General features: G+C 44.9%; 1 protein-coding gene across 2 annotated transcripts in view; it reads left to right on the top strand.

Annotated features, from left to right (window-relative positions):
- KATNIP (katanin interacting protein) overlaps positions 1–11,766 on the top strand; it is a 225,682-nt gene that overhangs the window by 16,884 nt on the left and 197,032 nt on the right. Inside the window, exon 1 of one of the 2 annotated variants that reach the window (XM_027771786.1) lies at positions 6,322–6,340. The exons of the other annotated variant lie outside the window; for it this stretch is intronic. The gene's annotated coding sequence lies outside the window, so the exon portion shown is untranslated. Of the gene's footprint in view, positions 1–6,321; positions 6,341–11,766 lie in introns of those variants that run through there. 2 annotated transcript variants of the gene reach the window in all.

Below are 11,766 nucleotides of genomic sequence, written 5' to 3'. Positions count from 1 at the left end.
TATCATTATTACTCAAGTTGCTATAGGGCATGTGTGTTCACCAGAGAGAAACAGAGACAGAGAAAAAGTAAGAAACAAGCTGCCAGGTCTGGGACTCAAACCATGATCAGCACCTTAACCACCAAGACACCTCAGGCCCTGGGACTTGACTCTAATAGCATGGATTCCTTTTGCCTGTACTTGAACTTCATATAAAAGTAATTATAGGGGCTGGCAGGTGGCATGGTGGTCAAGGGCACTGGACTCCCACATGGCTGACCACAGTTTGAGTCCTGAACCTGGCGGCTTGCTTTCTCAATTTCTCTCTCAGTCTCTCTCTCTCCCTCTCTCACTCTGTCTCTCTCTGGTCAAATTAAAATAAATAAGTAAACAAATAAATAAAGTTAAATGAAATTATTCTTCTTCTTTAAAAAATTTAATGGTAGGGAACCAGCAGTTAGCGTAATGGCTATGTCTCTGGACTCCCACGTGGTCGACCGCAGTTCGCGTCTCGGACCCGGTGGCTTAAAACTCACGCCAGGCGCGTGTGCGTGCGTGCCCAAGATCCCAGGAGGAGAATGGAGGAGAAGGGATTGTGGCGTGGCCATCCCCCCTGGGGGGGTGATTTCTCGCTTTCTGTCTCTATGTCTCTGTCTGGCGAGTGCATGCGTCCTATAGCGAAAACCTCTCCAAAAAAAAAAAAAAATTAATGGTAGATTGAGTACTTTTTTTGTTTTGTTTTGTTTTTGTTTTTGTTTTTGAGAGATTTTTGCTATAGGGTGTATGTGCTTGCCAGAGATACAGGAAGTGAGAAATCACCCTCGGGGTATCCTCCCTGGATTTTGGACACACACTCACACACACACACACACACACACACACACATGAGTTTTAAGCCACCAGGTTTGGGACTCAAACTGTGGTTGACTACTTGTGAGTCCAGCGATATAACTGCTGTATCATCTGCTGGCCCCCATTTTCATGTTTTTACTAAGTGTTATCTGTGAGATAGATCCGTTTTCAAATACATCAGTAATTTGTTCTTTATCACTGTGATATAGACTTTCAGTTATTTTTAGAAAAGTTAGATTGCAAGGTAATTTGAATTCATTAATACTCTTAACATTTTAAAAATTCACTCATTAAATAAAAATCTCAGGCCAGCCCCTTAGCACAAAGATTAAGTGTTACATAGAGAATGCCAGATACCACATGACTGACCAGGGTTTGAGTCTAGGCTTCATCGACTTGAAAAACAACACAGGTGGGGGCTGGCAGGTGGCATGGCAGTTAAGAGTGGTGGACTCCCACATGGTTGACCATGGTTCCAGTCCCAGACCTGGTGCCTTGCTTTCTCACTTTCTCTCTCTCTCTCTCTCTCTCTCTCTCTCTGTGTCCATCTCTGATCAAATTAAATTAAATTAATTTACATTAAATAATTCTTAAAAAAAATAAGACAAAGAAAAACAGCACAGGTGTACACACACTTGCCCAACATTCCGATGGGATGGAAAATTGGTGGAAAAAGAATTGTGGAGTGACCAGGCCCTATTGGTGAGTGCTTCCTCTCTCTCTCTCTCTCACATGCACAAGCCTTCCAGCATTGAAAAAAAAATTCTCCTTCAGAGGATCTTCCTCAATCTCATTCCCCTTCCCAGAAATAACTACTGGTACCAACTGGATATTCCCTTTCTAGATATTCCCTTTTTCTATTCATGCACCTCTATTCATTATTTTAGTTGGGAATATACTGGCTGCAAATAACAACAGCAACAACAACAAAAAACACTAGTCATAGCAAACTGTTTCTGTAAAAGGCCAAGTAGTGAGTATTTTAGCCCTTACAGACTGCACAGTCTCTACATACTCAATTCTGTTTTAAGTAGAAAAGCAGCCACGCGCAATATATAAGTGTGAGTGTGACTGTATTCCAGGAAAACTTTATTGGTAAAAGTTGGCAACTGGCCAGATTTCACCTGTGACTTAAATTTGCTGACCCTTGGCCTGAACAGTATGGATCTGTTTGGCTTATGTGACAAGAGCTTTGGAAATAGCTTCATAAAGATTTGATTTGCATATTGATCAAAAATAGTTGAGAGCCAGGGAATGACCTCTGTGAGGCTGACCCGTATGAAAAGGTCCTGGTTCACATCCCAAGGGCTTCAGTACACGTGGTTGAGACTACGGGTTGATTCTGGCGATTGAGACCCTGTTGGATATGTTGTCTCTGTCTCTCATTCATGGAGAGATAAGTAAACTTAAAAAAAGGTTTTAAAAAATATGTGCTGTCTGCCTAGAACCTCACCAGTAGTGGATATTAACAGCGTCTTATATTTTTGCCAATTCTTTGTTCTTGTTCCTGTGTTATGGGTAAATGCCTCTGCCCGATCTTACAGATTACTAATTTTCTCTCCATCTATTATCTATTCTGCTCTTCAGCCTCTTTTAGTTTTTCAAATTTGATGATTAAATCTTTCATGTGTAATTTCTAATTATTTTAAAAATTATATTTATTTAACTTTATTTATTTACTTATTTTACTTTGATCAGAGAGGGACAGAGGAGAGTGAGCGAGAGAGAAGGAAAGTGAGAAAGCAAGCCGCCAGGTCTGGGATTCGAGCCACAGTCAGCCATGTGGGAGTCTAGCACCATTAACCATCACGCTATCTGCCGGCCCCAATGTGTGTCTCTTTGAAGCTTCAAGAATGCTTCCAAATCTTCAGTAATAGGAAACTAAGTATGGCATGCATTGCTTCCTATGCTGCTACCAATGAACAGTTCATGCTTAGTGTTCCCTTAAAGTCATGCCCAATCATGGTTCAGACAGACTTCCAGCCTATGAAAATTATATCAAACCCTGTAAATATATTTTAAATATTAAATTATATTTAATATATTAAATGTATTTTAATGACATGTATTTTAGTGTTTAATATATATATGTAACAGAGGCTTGCATTGTCACCTGTGTTTCTTTGGTATTTCTTCTGTGTGTTGAACTGGCCCCTTTGGTTCATGGTGTTGGTTTTCCTGGGATAGTTGGTGACTTGTGACTATGACTCTTCTAAGAACTGTGGTTTCCTGTTCTCTTCTCTGTGGATGCTGTTTCCTTTTACTCTAGTTGCTTCCAGTGATTGTGGGCAGAAGGGCAGGACTTGCTGTAAGAACATGGGGCTAATATTAACTCATTGGGAAAGTCATGACATAGTTTTCTATGCAAAAATGCATCATGACTTTCCAGACAACCCGAATGGTTTGTCTTCTGAGCACAGGGTCTCCCTTTCCTTCTGGCTATGTTCCTGCCTTTCTGTCCCAGAGACCCATAGTCATAGCTCCCAATGGCTGAGTGGATTGAAGGGCCAACTTCTGGTATGCCATGGGAGTTCTCAGTCAGTCTCTTTGTGCCTTTACCTGGGCCTTCTCTTCTCCCTGAAGAATGTGCTACTCGTGGGCTTGGAGCAGCCCAGAACCACCTTCACTTTTTGCAGTAGGCCTTTCTAGTTTCTGTTCTGGCCTGTGTTCCTTTGCATTAACCCAGTTCTGACTGCCATCCATTTCTCAAGGATTTCTAAACATTTTTTAAGAATTATTTATTTCATTCCATTAGTTATTATTTTTTAAAATTTGATTAGAGAGAGGCAGAGAGAAAAAGGGGAAGTGAGAAAGCAAGTCGTCAGGTCTGGGACTTGAACCACGGTCAGCCATGTGGGAATCCAGCGTCTTTATCCACCACACAATCTGCTGGCCCCAAGATTTCTAAACATTTGTAATCCACCAGTAGCACCCCTCGTTTTCCCAGCGATCATAGATTCTAAATGGTTTATCTCTGTGAACTTGGGTAAAGCTGATGTGTATACTTCTTGGTCCTCCCAGCTTGATTCATTCTCAAGGTGGCTTCTTGTTAGTTTTCACCTTCCTAGTCACTTTCATCTAGACAAATTTCTCTTTCTCTAAAAATACACTGTCATAGGGCCAGTGGGTTGCATGGTGGTAAGGTACTGGACTCCCACATGGTCGACCATGGTTCAAGTCCTGGACCTGGCAGCTTGTTTTCTCTCTCTCTCTCTCTCCATCTATCTGGTCAAAAATTTTAAAATGATAACAATAATTCTTTTTTTTTTTTGAGAGGTTTTTGCTATAGGGCGCGTGCTCTCGCCAGACAGACAGAGAGAGACATAGAGAAACAGAAAGCGAGAAATCACCCCCCAGAGGGGATGGTCATACCGCAATCCCTTCTCCTCCATTCTCCTCTCGGGATCTTGGGCATGCACGCACACGTGCCCGGCATGAGTTTTAAGCCGCCGAGTCCGGGGCACAAATCGAGGTTGACTACGTGGGAGACCAGCGACATAGCCATTACGCTAACTGCTGATTCCCTACAATAATTATTTTTTAAAAAGTAGAAGCAAAGCAGTAGATATCAAGGGTTCAACATGGACCCTGACATACAATAGGTACTAAAACGTGTTAGTGCCCTTCTTTTAGTTTGAGCAAATATTTTTCTTCTTCAAGCTTTTTCTTCTTTTTTTTTCATGAGCAGGAGAGACAGAGAGAGAGATAGGCACCCGCACTGGGTCTTCACACCATGATTCACCCCTAACCTCAGCCAGCCATGGATCACGTGCATGCATGTACCCAGTGTGTTCAGAGAAGTCTTCATACACTAATCCAGAACCTTCCTGTGTGAGTCAACCTCTCAGAGTGTCGCATTACCACTGTGGCACCATCAGGGCCCTGAACAAAGGTTAGAAACACACTCTGTGTGTGTGCTGTGCTGAGGTCGGTTTGGGTAGCCATCCCATACTGTTAGCCCATGCCGCACGTCTTGACTAAAAGCTCCGTCTCTCGTCTCAGCAACTTTTCTCAAGCCACACTTCCCTCCCAGTGTCTCCCCTAGTGTAAGACCTTTACCCTGGCCGTGATGCCTTTATCAAGCTGTCTTTGATCCATCTTTGGCTGGTTGAAATTGATCTGAACCAAGAGTCTGTCACTGTGTTTATTCCGTGTGCCTCCCATGTGAATGTCATCTGCAGACTTAATAAACAGCCTTCAACAGCCAGATCCAGCTGTTGATAAAATTATGGCCTGGGATACGACCAAGGACAGAGCCCATGGCAGGCCACCCTTCCTGGGAAGAGTAATTTAGATGACTGGGCAATTTGATTAATTTGTCCAATTCCTGTAATAGTATGTCCTTGTGGCTTGATTATAATAATAATATTACCATGGGCCATGCACTGAGGTAAAGGTTTTTCATATATTATTTTATTGCTTATAACAACTCTTCAAGGTAAGTATTTATATTACTTAAGATTTGGTTAAAAAAAAAAAAAAAAAAGCTCAAAATCCAGCTCTTGCAGAGGGGAACTGTAGTATTTCATCACAAAGTCTGAAAAGAGGGTACTTCACAGAAGCCAGGGCAAGGGTGCAGCTGGGTGTCAGGAACAGATGAACCCCTTTAGGGTCCCAGGAAGTCCTCTCTCTTTGGCTCTTATCCTTTGCTTTCTCAGCTCTTCTGGCAGAAAATAGACCCACCAGCAATCCCGAGTCCACCTACCCCCTTTCAAGAGAGTAACCAGATGCTCCCTAAGCCTTTTAGATTTCCTGGGATCATTGGCCCCAGGTGGGGCCAGTGCCTGCTCCTGGTCCACCCCTCATTGGCTAACTGTAGGGTCACACTGTCCCACCGTAGCTCTCAGGAGTCTCAGTGTGGCAGCCTTGTGGCTTATGGGACAGAATGATGTCCAGAGCCCAGCTGCCATTTGAAAAATATAAAGTGAGGGCCAGAGTCACACAGCTAATTAGAGGAACCAGGGCTTGATCCCAACCTGTGATGCCAAATTCACCAAATTGCCTGGTCGTCTACATTACTTCCCCAGGGAGGGTGGCATGATGAGGAAAGTTATGCCATCAATGCTCTGCTCTTTCCACTGGGCCACACTTTCCCATTGTGGTGTTGGTGGGGGCCTTACTATGACCCAGTCCCCAACCAGGGCTCTGAGATGCTTGGCTGGTTTACCTCTCTCTTTGGCTTCTTGGCAGACACTTCAGTCCTGGCAGAGGTCTCACAGCTCACAACTTCATGGTGGGACCTGACACTAATGATTACAAACACAGATTTTCAAGCCCAGTAGAAGTAGGCATAAATGTGGGTCCAGGAGATTGCATAATGGTTACATTGCTGGACTCTCACGTAGTTGAACAGTTCAAGTCCCTGACCCAGCAACTTGAAAGTACACTGGGTGCGTGTGTGTGCATGCCCAAAAGGAGAGTGGAGAAGAGGAGAATGGAGAAGAAGGAATTGCACCATGGCCATCCCCCTAGCGGGTGATTTCTCCCTTTCTGTCCCTCTGTCTCTCTGGTGAGTGCACATTCTCTATAGCAAACATCTCTTAAAAAAAAAAAAAAAGAACTAGGTACAAATTCTAGCTCTGTCACTTCTCATTGGATCACTGTCTGGGCCTCAGTTTCCTTAACTGTAAAGTGGAGATAAAAATATACTTTGTCAGTGGTTGCAATGGTTCAGTGAGGTAACACATGCCAACCACTCAGTGCAAGTGATTCCTCAGCACAGAACAAATGATTCTCTAAATTGTAGGCGTTTATTAGCTATGAAACAATGGGAAAAGTGCAGGAGTCTAAACATGGAACCCTGTAACTCAGCCAATGAGACAGGCAGTGGGACAATGACCAAAGTTTCGGTGGATCAGCAGATCAGGGTAAGAGCACAACAGAGAGCAACAGGTGCAGACACATGAATATATACTGGAGTTTAAGGGAACAGCAAATAGTTCACTGTGATAGAAGCAAAGAAAATATACTGGAAGCAGATGGAGGTCACCGCAGCTGGTAATGTAAACCTGGGCCTGATAGGGAAAAATCCATTCTCATTTCATTCATTCACTCATTCGTTTACTGGGCAAATATGTATCAAGTGCCTGCTGTGTGCTAGGCATTGTCCGAGGCCCTGGAGATTTGGCAGCGAACAAGACAGACACAAACACACACCTTCCTGGAGTGTGTGTCCTTGAGATTAGAGGCAGACACTAAGCAAATAAGTAAAATATAAAGGGTGTCACAGGAAAGAATAAAGCAGGGGAGTGGGCCACGGAGTGCTGGAAGGCTGTTAAATAGTTAGGAAGGCTCACTGAGCATGTAAGCAGAGACTAACGGAAGTGAGAAGAAGCCAGGAAGGTCTGGGAAAAGAGCATTTCTGCAGAGGGAACAGCAAGGAAGGAGCTGAAGCAGAGGGAACGTCGCGGGAGATGACACAGGGGTCAAGGCCAGGTCAAGGAGGGCATTGAGGCCATTGGTGAGGGCCTGGGCTTTTACTCCGAGTGAGGTGGGCACGTGGGTGTATTTTGAGCTGGCAGGTTTTAACAGGATGTGTTCCCTGGCTGGGTGCAGAAAATAGACTGTGGGGTGAGGGCAGAAGCCAGCAGACTTGACAGGACTGTTGCAGACTCCCCACCCCACACACCCTGGGGAGAGGATGGTGGCTTCGTTTTGGGGGTGGCAGTGGATGTGCTGAGAAGGGACCTGATTCTGGGGACTGTGAAGGTGGGGCCCACTGGATTCGTTGCTGGATCAGACATGGGTGGGCAAGAAAGAGAGGAATCAGGACTTCAAATCTTTGAGCAATCCTGAGATGGGAGAGAGCGAGAGCAGGGCTTAAGGGGAACATCAAGAGTGCAGCTGCAAACCTGTGACTTCCAGGGGCAGTGGGGCATGGGACTCTGGCGCTCAGGGGAAGACCACAGTCGGCTGAGTCTGGCCCGAATGTGGGACCATTGATGAGCTGCTTCCTTGTTAGAGGATGGAGGTAGTTTGGGCTCAGGTTATTAGCTATGCAAGTAATATGTGAAACCACTGCTTTTGTTTTTTAATATTTATTTAATTCCATTTGTTATCATTTTTTAAATTTGACCAGAGAGAGAGAGAAAGGGAAAGCGAGAAAGCAAGCTGCCAGGTCCGAAACTCAAACCTTGGTTGGCCATGTGGGAGTCCAGCGCCTTGAACCACCATGCCACCTGCCGGTTCTGTCTTTTTTATTTTTCAATTGTCAGAGGGTGCAATACAGAGAGACAGAGAAAAGGAGAGGGAGAGAGACAGAAATGGAGAGGAGGCGCTCCCCAGTGAGACGTAGTCATGCTGCGGTACCTTCTCCTCCATTTCCCCGTCCTGTTGGGATTTGAGGCACACATGCACATGCACCTGGCATATTTTTCAAATCAGGACTGGTATTTGTTTGGCCACGTGGGATCCAGCTCCCTTTAACCAAACTGGACTGCATAGACAACTTGTGAAACTACTCCTTTAAAAAGTTTATTTCTTTAAGAGAGATTTTTGCTATAGGGTGCGTGACCTTGCCAGAGAGACAGAGAGTGACAGAGAGACAGAAAGTGAGAAATTACCCCCCGGGGATGATTGCCACACTACAATCCCTTATCCATTTTCCTCTTGGGATTTTGGGCATGCAAGCACATGCGCCCGGCATGAGTTTGAGCCTCTGGGTCGGGACTGGAACCATAGTCGACTATGTGGGAGTCCGGCAATGTAACCATTACACCATCTGCTGGTCTTTTTTTTTTTCAGGGGTTTTTTTTTTTGTTTGTTTTTTTTTTTTGTTGTTGTTGTTATTGTTGTTGTTTTTTGGAGAGACAGACAGTAAGAGGAAAAATGAGAAATCACCTCCCGAGGAGGATGGCCATACTGCAGCTCCTTCTTCAGTCTCCTCATGGGATTTTGGGCATTCGTGCACAGGTGCCTGGAGTGAGTTTAAAGCCACCAGGTCCGAGACTTGAATCAGGGTCCTCCATGTAGGAGTCCAGAGATGTAACTACTGTGCCATCTGCTGGCCCCTTTAAAAAGTTATTTTTAACTTTCTAGATAAGGCTAGAATTCCTGTGTCAATTCCTGCCCGTCCCTAATCCCAGTCTTCCTGTCCTGGAATAACTGTTGCCACGAGCTTGGCATGCATTGTTCCAGACCTGTCTCTCTGTATATTTATATTCCTGAGTGTACCCATAAAATATGTGTAGTATTTTTGAGTGCAGTTTTTTGTTGTTTTTTTTTTTTTGTACCATATATAATATCACACTGAGTATATTATTTTGCAATGTGCTTTTCAAAGCTTGCAACTTGCATATTCTCCTAGACTGTGTCCTTGGTGTCAGCTAGCTCTTTTTTTTTTTTTTAAACCCATTGCATGGACAGACTAGGTTATTGACCCTTCCCCAGCTGGAGGACAGGAGAGCTCTTTTCCTCTAGCAGTTTGTACATCCCTTCTCAGGCACCTGTGTGAGTCTTGGTCTAGGTTGCATTTCAAGATGACTGGGTGCCAGTGGACTGAGTCTACTCAGGGTTTTGTCATGACTTGTTAGTGGATCCTGCCTTATTGCTCCCCAAAGTGCCTCTGTCATCTTACTCGCCCAGCCACTGCAGATGTTTAATGAAGGGAGCCATGGAGATCCGCGTTTTCCATCTGCACCGGGGCTGTGGGTTGCAGGGAGTGAGCAGGAGGCCAAGAAACTGTGGACCCTGTGGGCTGCTGTTCCACTCCTAAGAACACGCATCCGGAGAGGACACATGCAACTGTGGGAACTGAAGAGACCCTCCCAATCCCTTCCTTCCTCCTGAAAATAGAGCAGCTCCCACAAAATACTCTCTCCCTCAGTCTGCACGCCTGGCTTCCTCCCCATCAGCCAGTTGCTATTCCGAGGACACCTCGCCAGCTGGAAGTCACCCCCTTTTGACAAACACACTAGTAGAGACCTTATAAAAACTCTGTATTTATTAGAATAGACCAGCTCCTCTGTCATTAGGCCCCTTAAAGCCCATTGACATTCCAGATCCAGCCTTCTGCCACCAACCTGATAGCATTTTTTGTGTGCCACCTGCACTAGTGCTTTCCAGGGCTGTGCATGGCCAAGGTTGTGCTTGTCACCAGCCCGGCACCTGTTCTGAGGGTGTGACAACAACCCCTCTCTCGGAGGCAGACCAAATCCTACACCCAGCTGCTCTAAGAAACAGTTTAGCTCAGACACTTCCTACACAGAGAAAGAAAAGCTGCATCCTTAGAAAAAGTTCTGTCTTTTTTTTTCGGTATGACTTTCAGGTAGGCCTTAACTTTGGGTGTCAGGTACCTCCATGGTTATGTCAGGGACAATTATGGGTTCAGATTTTATCAGAGTTAGAAACAGCTAAATGCTTCGAGTCAGCATCATTTTAATTGCTAACATTTATCAAGAATATATTCTCAGCATTTTATATTATATAGTGGGTGCTTTTTCTAAAACTTATAACCACTTTAAAGTTTATTTTACTGGCCTTTGAGATAACTAAAAATCTTTAAGTACTAAAATTTTACATCATGATCTGTTTAACTCTGGAAGTATTATGATAGTGAAAACGAATAGGAGAAAATCTAAAGCAAAAATATAATGATTTCCACAAAAACCATATATTCCTCCTTTATATCAAAAGGAGGGAGGAAAGAAGGAAAAAGAAAAGGAGAAAAGATAAGAAAAAGAGAGTCAAGACAGGCATGAAACATAGTGGGTGCTTTTAATCACCATCTACATTTTTGGGGAAAAATTTTGAGATATAATTCATATGACACAAACTCAGCCATTTTAAAGTATGCAGGTCAGTGGTGTTTAGTATATTCACGAGGTTGTGCAATCGAATCACTACTGTCAAATTCCAGAACAGTGAATCGCCCCAAGTGAAGACCCTGTACCTATTAACATTTTCTCCCCGTTTCTCCTTTTCCCCAACCCTCGTAGCCAGTGGCCTTTTTTGTCTGTGGGCTTGTCTATTCTGGATATTTCATAGAAAGGGAATCGTACGTATGTGGCCTTCTGTGTCTGGCTCCTTTCACTAAGCATCATGTTGGCAAGGTCTGTCCGCATCGCAGCCAGTGTCAGTGGCCCGTTGCTTTCTGTTCCATTGTGCGGATACCCCACATCCTGTTTATGTGCCCGTCGGTTGGCAGACGGTTGGGGCACTTCACTTTGGGGCTGTGGTGAATAATGATGCTATGGCCTGTTGTCACTGGTATAGTTCCAGTTTTGATGGCACAGGTACCATTGCCCACACGCTCAGCCAGCTGGGATTTGGAGGCAGGCAGCTCCACAGCCCAGAGTCCTGACCACCCCATTTGACTGCTCTACTGTTGAATGACAATCTAGGAGCTGAGGTCTTCACATCTCTCTGGTGACCGATTTCAGAATAAAAAACTAGGGCCTGTGTCCTAAGGAATTAATCATACTCTGGGACTTGGATCTGACCTATTTGTATTCAGGACTATTGTGGCAAATCCTGGCTGTCAGGATTGCTCGTTCACTTCAGGAATCCAATATTTATCAGTGGCGTCTGAAGTGACAAGGCTCAGCCCTGTCCTGGGAGCTTGTGGTCAGCGAGAACAATGCACCACTGAGGTGTTGGGAAGAAGGTGAAGATGTGTAAGCAGGGGGTTTAGAGGGGAGTGCGCTTGGGAACCATAGCTGTGAGGGTTGGGGACGGAGGATTGGACAGAGGAAGGAAGCGACCAATAATGCAGGACTCAGGGATGCCACAGGGAGCTCTGGGGATGGGTAGCCTTTCAGAGATGACCCCAGTGGGGTCTTTGTACCCTTGGGTCAGTCACCATCAGAGAGCAGGCCTGCTCTTGGATAAGATAGGTATATTCCTGGTGAGGGGCACAGTCGGGAGCCACCTGCCATCCAATCTGGGGCCCTCAACCCAGCAGCCACTATCCAGGCCTAAGCCCTCCCCTTTCCCCCA

The sequence above is a fragment of the Tupaia chinensis genome, unplaced genomic scaffold, assembly GCF_000334495.1.
Source record: "Tupaia chinensis unplaced genomic scaffold, TupChi_1.0 Scaffold000231_1, whole genome shotgun sequence".
Lineage (NCBI taxonomy): Eukaryota > Metazoa > Chordata > Mammalia > Scandentia > Tupaiidae > Tupaia > Tupaia belangeri.
This window is presented reverse-complemented; position numbering and strand designations above follow the sequence as displayed.